We start from the raw sequence: 10,819 nt of genomic DNA, 5'->3' as shown, positions 1-10,819 counted from the left end.
AAAGTTTATCTCTCTATGCATCCTCTCTCTTTCATCAAGTTGCCTTGATGCGGATGCTTCCATAAGGTGGCCATGAAGTTGCGTAGTTTCTTGCGATCTTCATGTCCACCGGAAAATTATGCTTTTTTCGATGAATATGGGTTTCCAGATTAACTTTCAACGCCTTCTTTCGGTGGATAATTTTTCGCGTCGAGCTTACGTTTTCTTTCTTTCTTGTTTTAGCCGGTGTCTATCTGGTTCACTAATTTTGTGGACGCAAAAGCGTGTTGCACGACTGCCGATCCTGCTCTTTGTCGCTGTAGTTGCATCTGACATAATGAATAACAAATATTCTCGAAAAGAAGTCTAGCAAAAGCACAAAGCCTTACGGCGCTGTAACTATGCAGTATATTACGAGTGAGTGAGTAACTCCCATATGTCATGGTGCTCTTTGGCCATAGCTGGCCCTTGCGCCATTAAAGGCCACATATCAATAAATCAATGAGTGAGTGAGTTCTACATTTGAATACAAATAGAATGAACCTTTATTTGTAACATTTCGCGAGTACAGAGCTCCAATGAATAACACAGAAAGAATAACTAGGCAGATACAATACTGTGTTACCCTCAGTGAACTTGCCCAGTTCATCCACCGCAATGGCCGCTGCGCGAAGACTGCATGAGCCCAGGCGAGGGGTCCCCTGACCTTTCGGCCTAATCCCCCCCCCCCCCCCCTGAATTTTGTTTTCGGTGCAGCGGCAGGCAGAACGAAAGCAAACAAAACAAAAAACAAGTAAACATTGCTTGGGCGGCAGGCTGCCGCTTGACACCTTGCATCGGAGTACATGTAGGTTCGCATGCGCGGCGATAATAGTTTCCTTAGCTCGCCGATAAATTAGCTTTCACTGACGCTCTTCGGTAAAAATCAAATTAGCTAAAAACAAAAATCGCTGTACTTAATGGTTTTCTTTTTGTTAGTTGGTTTTGACTGAAAACGCTGAACCCTTGCTACGAAAGACTGAGCGTGCTGGTAGTGGCGTAAAAAAAACCTTTCTACAACCATTATGCAACTGTGGCGCCCAACTCCGAAATGTAGGATGCAATTGCCACTGGGACCGGAGCTAGAAAAATGCAACATTTAACAGGTTGTTAAAAGTATACAAAGGAATAGCTGTTCGTTGCGACGAAGCTCATGAATTTCAAATTTTGAAATTTGGTCGTTGGGTGACACCGCGCAAGGCGGGCCCAATTAGCACGTCGTCCGCGGCCACGTAACTAGCAATTTCATTTTGCCCGGAGCCTAATCAGCGAAGATAAGGAGTTGTTTACGACCAGCGGGGCTAATTACGGTTGTATTGTCCGAAGCAGTGTCGCACGAGGTTCCGCTTACGATGACCCGTTGGTGGGCCTCTGCGTGGGAAGAAATGCGCCTTCTTCTTCTTCTTCTTTTCTTTGTTCTGCGCCACCTCTCTTGCAGCGCGGATCTCCCGCCGCGGAGGAGACGTCCGCGGAACCCGTAGACTTCATCGATAGCGAGCAGTAATACAACGGACGCCCTCGATTTCATTCTCTTCTCCCGCCGGACCTATAGCTATAGACGTGGTGAGTGCCCGACAGAGGTAAGGAAGCATCATAAGAAAGAAAGAAAGAAAGAAAGAAAGAAGGAAAGAAGAAAGAAAGAAATAAATAAAGAAAGAAAGAAAGAAAGAAAGAACAGAGGAAAAGCCGATACAAAAAAATGGAGAAAACGACGAGGAGCGTAACACCATCGCGCACAGAGGAAAGGGCATCCCGCCCACGTGTCGCGCTGTTGTCGTTGTCGCTGGCCTGCTGCAGCTGCGAAAACGCATCTCCTCCGCGCTCTGTTACCCAACAGGACCAGCACTGCGGAACGCACCGGGAACCCTGTCCGCGCGTCTCCGATAGAATGGCGCGAGAAGGTGTACGAAATTCCGAACGGTTTATCTTCGATCTCCGCCTCGGCGGAGCGGATTGTTTTTGCCCCCTCTCGGAGTCGGGTCGAAGAAGGACACACATCGGTGGACCGACTCTTCTCCCTCCCCACTTTCTAAAAACTGTGCTGGCTCTGGGACTCTGCACGAGGACCGAAGAGAGTGTGTAAGAAAAGGAAGATGCTAGACCGCCCTCCCATCGGGACACAACAAATAAGGACACTTTTAAAACGTTCTTTGTTTTCTAAACCTAATCCCCCCCCCCCCCCCTGTCTCTCCCCCACCATCAGCGACAGGCACTCGCAAGGAGGTGGGACGGCGACTTGCGCGTTCGAACAAAAGGCGATAACGAAAAAAGTGTTACGTAGGAGTTGGGGAGTGTGTATGGTTGCATTGTAAGGGGGGTGAAATGGAGGGGGGGGGGGGTACGTATGTTACGCCGAGAAGGGGGGTGGCCCCGTGCGAGAGATGCGTGGCCGAGAAACTGAGGAGGGAAACACACGCTCGTAAGTACGGGACATCCTTTCGTTTCTGGAACGTTTCGCACAGGCAGCGCCGCGGATAACATCGCGCGGTGGTTCACTCACGCTGTGGCAGCGATAACTGGGGCGCCGCGAGCGCGCGCGTTGCACTGTATACGTATGTATAAGAACGTGATGCCCACGCCACCCCGCTTAGCATCGCCGCTGCAGCAGCTTCGGGGCGAGTGGTCAAGTGCGAAGAAGGGGAAACAGAACCAGCGACAGAGAAAAAGAAAAGCAGAAAGAGGGTCAGCCGCAAGAACGCGAAAGCAGCGGCCGTTACGTCGTCGTCCCAGCCGCCCCGTTTTGCACGGCAGCCGTCCAGAGGCACCGCGGGGCGGGAGGATAATAAAGAAGAAAAAAAAAACGAAAAAAAAAAGAACGCTGCAGCTCGATTGCGGCGCGCGAAACAAAGACATCCACAAAGATCGCAATCCGGCTGGACAAAGTAATAACGAGTAGCGACGCGCCTGCCAAAAGCTGTTGCTTCATTAGAATTCCTCCGACACACATACGTGGTCCACCACCACCACCACCGCCTCCCTCTTCTATTTTATACACGCCTTGTAATCTCGCGCTAAATCGAACAGAGAACAGTCGAACGCCATGAATGGTGTCAGCCACGGCCGTCCCGTAACGTTCGCCTGAGAGTATTAGTCGGGAGTGTCCTCAGGTGTGGTCAAGAAAACTCCGCGCGTCGTTTCAGTTGCTCTCGTTGGGTTCAGTGGCCCGTTCGCCCGATTTACGCGTAGGGGAGGCGAGATTATCAGAACGGGTTTGCTCGGGGAACGCGCCACTGACCAGTGGCCTCGCCCAGGTTTCGAATGACTTCGTTCTCGTCGAAGCATACGTTAACGCGCGTCTGAACGGGCTCACTATTCTAGGCGTTGACTGATTGACCGGTTGGATTGGTTTTAACGTCCCGAAGACCTAATACGTGAAGATCGCCGTGAAGTGTAATGCTCCGGGTTAATTTTGACCACGTGTAGTTTTTTTTAGCGCGCACCGAAAGTTCAGTACTCGTACACGAGTGAGCGTGCATCTCATATGGCCGCCGCAGCCGGAAATATCTAGGACCTACGACTTAGCGCTTTGTGCTTTTGATTCAAAGCAGAAGACCCTAACCACTGTGCCATTGCGCTACGAGCGGCCAACGACTGACGCCTCCCTTCGTTGTGTGCATGGCACCGTCTATCACAGTGGTTATTTCCCGGTTATCTGACATCGTTACGAGCAAACGGGCTACTAATTAGGTGCACAACACGGCATATATATACTATTCCTCGGTGACCACTTATTTAGAGCGGGATCAAGGCTCATCGCCCCCAACCTAATGTTAATTTATACCTTACCTGTTCCTTTGCTTTTACCTGGTCTTTTATTCGGCCATGTTCTCGCAAGGCCATGAATTGTAGTAGCCGGCTTTTATTCAGGCGATTGCCTAATGACATCGTTATCTCCTGAAAATAAGGTAGTATATACTTCAATATTCCTTGTTCTTACCAAGAAATGTTAAAATGATTGATTAGTTTATTGTTTTAACGCAGAAACTGACACTGTATCCTAACGAACGGACGTGTATTATAGTTACCGTACCATCGGCATGTAGTTTCCTTGAAAGCAAAATGTGAGCCAACCTGTAGCGCTGTCGTGCAGTAATTGTATTGACGTAAAATTAAATGTTAGCTCATCTAACTAGAGTATTTTTGTGCAATATTACCAAATTACCGGAGCATTCCGCGACACGCCGATGGGCCGTGGCCATGGGGAACGTGTTGTGCAACTTTCTCCTCTCACAGTTCTCTTTTCTATTTCTTCTGAGGACCGAGGGAAAACTCCGTGGGAGAATTCGGACCATTACGTGTGATACTCCAGATCATTAAATGGTCTATGGTATCCAGCTACCGTATGCTTTTCTTTATAAAATATTTTTCTCATGTCTCGATGGAATCCCCAACAACGCTGCTGAAAACTGCAGTCGCGAGGAAACCTTTGAACGCGTTCTGTGCGACTTTCGTCGATACGGTGTAAAAAGACGATCGCTCGCGATTGCGCTAGCTTGCGTTGATGACAGACTATTGTCAGAACAAATCATATTGGAATACCGACCTAACAAGCTGTCGGATTAGAGGGCTACGGATTCATTGTTACAATTTGATGTTACAAATTTTAAGAACAACAAACCTGCGCAAGCGACCTTATATGCACTGACTATAGTGTTAACTGTTGTTCTGTGCTGTGAACTGCTGTGATCGCGTACATGTACTTTGTGTGTTTGTATCTATATTTCCTTCTTATTTTTCTACATCCATCCCCCCCCCTTAACCAGTGCAGGGTAGCAAACCGAAGTTATGGTTCTGGTTAACCTCCCTGCCTTTCTGCTTTCATTCATCTCTCTCTCCAACTCATGTCTCTGCACTAGAACAAAAGCCTCCCTCCACCATTAAATCGATATGTGGTGGAGCGCAGCTGGTCTGATCGAAGCACCAAACCGGTGCTTCGATCAGACCAGCTGCGCTCCACCACATATCGATTTAATGGTGGAGGGAGGCTGCCTCGGCTGCGGGAGGCTGTGGGTTCGATTCCCACCGCCGCCGGGCACCCACTGGTTCAAAAGGGTACAAGCGTACCCCGGCCTGGCGTTCGGCTTCCTTCAGGGGTGATACGCTTGGGAAAGGAGCCTGCGCCCTGAATTCCCGTCGAAACCGCAGCGATGGCCTAGCGGTAGAGCATCCGCCTCGTATGCGGGAGGTACCGAGTTCAAATCCCGGTGCCGCCGGGCACCCACTGGTTTTTTTCATGGGCAGAGATGTCCCCTGGCCTGGTGCAACCAGGCCATCGGACATCTCGGCTGTCGTGGGGGTCCACATCTCGAAAGAGGACCCATAGAGATTTCAGCTGTTGTCTCTGGGCGCCTCTTGTCCAACCACAGACGGCCTTGTAGACGAGCATCCGCCGCGGCTGTGGGAGGCAAGTGTTTCCCTGGAGTTTCACCATTTTTCTTTCGGCTAGCTGCCGAACGCGTTTGCTACGAAGGGTATGCTTCTGAGACAGTAGAGACGCGCAATGTTTCTTTCTTATATGAAGTAAAGCAAAGTAGAACTCTGCACACGTGATGAGTAAAAAAAAAAAAAAAAAAAAAAAAATTGCTGAGCTGAGTTGAAACAGCAGACAGGCCAGCGTATGAGCATGGACGGATTCTTCGGCACTTATCGCACTATCTAACGTCTTATTAGACGGTCCTTTTTTTTTTCGGAATGCCTGATTTGCTTTGACGATAACAGCAGCATTACAAAGTGCAAAAAACACTACGTCTACTTCGCACTTGATTTTATACGCGTCGCATTAAGCCCATTAGGTCCAGTAGCATGCTGCTTTAGGTTTAGTGTTCTTGCGCTATTTGTGGCGGTTAGTAAATCTCTTGTAGCGTTTTAAAGATATCTGTTCTACAAGAACCCCATCTGTTGCAACATACGGAGGTAATCGTTGCGTGATAGATCAGCGACAGATCAGAGTTGCAAGGGTGAAAAGCCTTAAAAAAAGCAATACAAAACAAACAATAAAAAGAGATAGAGAGAACGATAATCTCGCATGCCAAAGAGAAGAAGAGACACTGCATTCTGTTTCATCTTCCCTTCATACCTCCTGTAATATACTTTTGTTTTTTACCTCCAACGATATCGCGGTAGAATCTGAGCTGGCTTAATGAACTTCATCTCCAGCTTAGCATCATATAGGCGGCGACGTCGCCTTCGGCCAGTATTCTTCATTACCAGCTGGGCCGATCGGCGAAGCAATCAGGCCACCTTGCCCTTTCACCTCAGCCGCGTTAGGCCGGCCGCAGCACACCAATGAATCCGGTTCTCGTTGCGACTCCACCGAGATTGCACGGGTTGCTAATAATTAGGTCAGTTCCCATGGCACCCGCTCCGGCGCTCGTGCACACTGGCTATAGAAATGTTTTCCGCCATCTTTTATTGTGGCTTCCTTTTAAAGTGACGCTTTATATGGCTAGACGAAATCGCCTGTCCACAGAAAACCATTATCATCAGCATTGGCTCGAGCGTCGTCGTCCTCTTCCGCAGATGGCTCGTTGGCGCGCCCCTCGGGTTGCGCTCGCGCCCGTGCTCGGCACGCGCTCGTGCCACTGCTCCCGCGTTCGTCGTCGTCGTCTGCTTCCACAGCTGGCTGCGTTGCCGCTAATCATTCCAGCGTAGAATTTCGCTTATCTGGGGAGGCCGCGTTTACGGGGGTATGAGCCATTGCTTAAGGGGGTATGAGCTGTTCATTACCTTACGTAACGGACAGATTTAACTTTGAAGCAATTTAATTTCGAAGAATCGCAAGCGGCAATTGTGGGCGAATGCTGCTAACCACGCCGCCGAGCAAACTCGAGACATCGAACGCAAGTGACAACGGTGGACTGAGGGCATACCGTCAGTGACGTCGTTCTCTCCGTCGCAGCCGAACGTTTGTGTAACCTCCTAATTGAGAAATACTTTAATGAACCGATCAGGATTAACCCAGTGATAAACAGCGGGGCCGCATGTTTCAGCTTCGCTGGTTAACCATCTTCACGGAGTGGAAGGGCCGACGATTTTTTTTTTTAAACCGAAGCTTTCTTAGCCTCTTCGACCCACGTCAAGGGTGCTGGCTGCTAGCTGCTGCTGTCTTGCCCAGTATACAACGTGTGCCAATGGGTGTGTGCAACTTGGCAGGTGCAACTGAGCAGGTGCCACTGCAGATGCAAACACTCTTTGTCAATCCTCTAGATTGGACATGTGCCCAAATAGACAGGCAGAACAAGAATCAATACGTGGAGAAGTGGACAACAGAAAATTGAAGAAGTCGTCACCGGAAGCAGCCGAGTGTGTACAATGAATTGAAGTGAACAAAATGGGACCTGCGTGTTCATTGATCGCTCGCTAAGCGTTGAACTACGCACAAGTGAAGGAGAAGTGAAGACATTTCAGTAAGCATAAAAGAAAGCTTCGCTTATAACCGATTCACGCATAAGCGTAGAATCCACGACTTCTTTTTTTCTTTTTGATTGTTCACTTCTTCGTGTTGCAGGTTTGATTAAATGCAAACACGAGAATCCTTTGTGTCCTGCTATATAGACCACGATATGTACTGAAGGAACGTGCAGGATTGTAACGTGTATAGGTATGGCAGTGTATATAACACAACAATTTATAGGCTGACTCAAATAAGTTCTGCGGCAATCCAAGAAGTGGAAGACATTTCTCATTTCTCGTTAGAAATCATTGTCGCCAACCGGTTCTGTAAGCCGAATACTACAAAGGGATCACACAATTTTGGTGTTCTCGAAGAACTTCGCAGCTGAAGACAAAATCGTCCCGCTTGGCGGATCAAACCCGGAACCTCTGCACACCTTTCCGGGGTAGTCGCACTAAACCAGTTGTACTAGCCACAAGGTTAGGAGATAAAAGCGCGAGGCGGAATTATTCCTCAATACGAAGCGCTCTATGCGTAAATTAAGCAAGTGAATGATTTAAACGAGTCGTGCGGAAATACACATTGCAGATTTGCTCGGAAGTTATTGGGACTCCAAAGCTTCACGCTTCCGTCTGCTAGCCTCCTGCTCATGCAGCTAAAATTGATTAGAACGACTGCACCAGAAATGTTGCCATCCCTGGGGAGTCCAGTCCACGGGATAATGGCCTGAATGGCTATTCGTTTTTAATCCTGCGTTCCACCGAGTGGCTGATCCCGTGGATGGCAGGGCGCTGTTTCGGGCGAGCCAATGACGAAGCGCGAAATGAGCATGAAAAGAACTGCCAGAATGTACGGCCCCGGGACAATTTTTCCTCAACTTAGCAGTCTGGTCATTGAATTACGGCAAAATGGTTTCCTTTGTAGCAGCATTTCTGCGGCCGACATGCGGTTGGTCATCTTTCCGTGCGCGAAGTTTCCTCTATGCCTCGCGAATTTCCGCCGCACAAGAATGCGCTTAATGCCAGGCACTTACGCCATTTCAAGGAGCATTAATGGCCATTGCAACCCTCTCGAAGATAAAACGTCAGAAATCAATTTTGGTACAAATAAAGCCACATAAATAATCATAAACTCTGCACAACGGAAGCAAGGTAGTCTTCTTTTTTTTTTTCTACGCAAAATGTACCGAGCTATTGTCTGTGGATGCGATTCCCCGCATAAGCGGCAGTGATTTGGCCTTTCAGTACCAAGAGGCGTGTCTTGCTTGAAAACTGAGCAGAATTACTGTCATAATGTGAAACCATTCGCTCTATCAAGTATTGACGATGGAATCAAAACCCGCCGCGATGTCCGAGTGGCTGTGGCGTTCTGCTGCTGACCTTGAGGTCACGTGTTCGTTTCTCGGCCACGCAGCAACCGCATTTTAACGTCAGCGGAATGCAAGAACGACCGCGTATTTAGATTGAGGTTACAGTTCCCCAGGAGGTCAAAGCCAACGCAGACCGCGTGGCCAACAGAAAAAGCGCTGTTTATTAGCCTTGAAAAAAAATTTCTTCGGGCATATTAGCCCGGCGCTGTTAACGGATCTACATACACCATACGATCATCTTCTAGAAGAAAGAAAGAAAGAAAGAAAGAAAGGAAAAAAAAACTATTTTTCAGTTGAGTGTTTTATTTTTACTCTCATTCTCTGATCTGCATGTTAAGCGCTGTATTGTCGACACTGTTGTATTGAAAGTTTTCTAACAATATTGTGTTTTTTACGCTGTATGTAGTGAATCTGTATTTTATTTATGTACACTTCATTGTATGTATATATTACATGTACACGAACAGAATATCAGAGTGTATATTTAGATTTCCGTGCACGTTGAAAAAACCCACTTGGTCAAAATGAATCCGGTGTGCACCACTACGGTGAGCCTCATAAGCAGTTTGTGATTTTGGCAAGTAAAGCCCCAGAATTTAATTTAAATTTTAGAGTTTAAATTTTAAATGTGGGGAGACGCAAGTGTCTCCCTGCCTTTCGCTCTCCCCCCCCCCCCCCCCCCTTGCTTTTTACGCAAGACTTTTTAAAAGCTGCACACCGCCCTTATTCCCTCATTTGGGTGGAGTCACTCTCGAAGTTCTAATTAAAGAAAGTCGAGTCATGGTACAGGTTGTAGGTTGTATTATCAGCCCCATGCAAGGTAGGACGCACTTGTAGACTGAGGGATAAACGCGTTGGTCGGAATCCAAACAATAAAAGCTGGACGTGAGTGGTTAAACATGAAAATAAATTTGTGGAGTGTTACGTAGGGGTCGTGTATCGAATCCCGTTCACTTGTGGCCGCAGTTATATGGGTCAAACGGGGCGCTGTATCTACGAACGCTTGGGAGAGCACAAAAATGATTTACGAGGCACGCCGTAGTTCGACTATGGCGTGCCTCATAATCACATCGTGGGTTTGGAACGTAAAACCCCGGAATTTTTTTTTAAAGAACGTTTTTCTGGGCCGTATTTTCACAAAAACCTTTCTTGCATAAGAGCGTTCCCTGATTGACTGACGGATGTTATGTTCCCATGCCAGTCACTCACGATAGCCACCGGCCTGATAGCGAGACGATCGCCGCAGCGATGACTAATCACGAGCGGGAATTACGTAAGAAATCCCGTGTGAGCGCGCGTCCCAATTTTTATGTTCCATTAAATTGAGCGAAGTTCAATACGTATTCTCGCTTGGTTACCATGAGTGGTTATCCATGAGGGTTTTCACAACGTATGTACAGGTAATATGGGAAACACTGCTCGTCACGACAAGTTTTCTTTATACAAGATCAGGCTGTCAGCTTCATCCCGGACCTCTACGGGTAGCTTGCCTATACAGGCCACGCTCTCAATCGCAACTGACCGCTCGAGATGTCGTACCCAAATGCTACATTCGGCAAAACATGTCCGAACAAACCACGTCCGCCTTCTGGTAACGACCCCACCCATGCGCGTGGATCCCTGACATTGGCGTAAGCCGCGGTAGGACGCACGATTTTCAATCGACGCTAAACGGGGCCACACAAGCGACGCCCTTCGCGCGATGAGAAATGGCCGATATGCGAGGATGACAGTCACCGGCCTGAAGCAGCCACGTTGAAACCGATTTCGCAAGGGGTGCCGCCTGAGAGCTGAGTGCCGCCGCACTCACGCGCGGAACGCCTCGGATCGACTGTGCATACTGTATGCGTGTATGTACACATGTACGACAAGGATGGAGGGCGACCACTAACGGGGGGAAGGGGGATGCTCCGCCCGAGGCTGGCGCGCCATTAGGTATGGGGGAAGATCCGAGGGCGACGGATGGTCGTGAAAACGATCATGATGGGCCAGGAACCAAAACGCTGCCGGTTCCGTTTTGCGCAACCGGAGACGCGCTA

Source organism: Dermacentor silvarum, chromosome 1, assembly GCF_013339745.2.
Source record: "Dermacentor silvarum isolate Dsil-2018 chromosome 1, BIME_Dsil_1.4, whole genome shotgun sequence".
NCBI lineage: Eukaryota > Metazoa > Arthropoda > Arachnida > Ixodida > Ixodidae > Dermacentor > Dermacentor silvarum.
Note: the sequence above shows the minus strand (reverse complement) of the source record.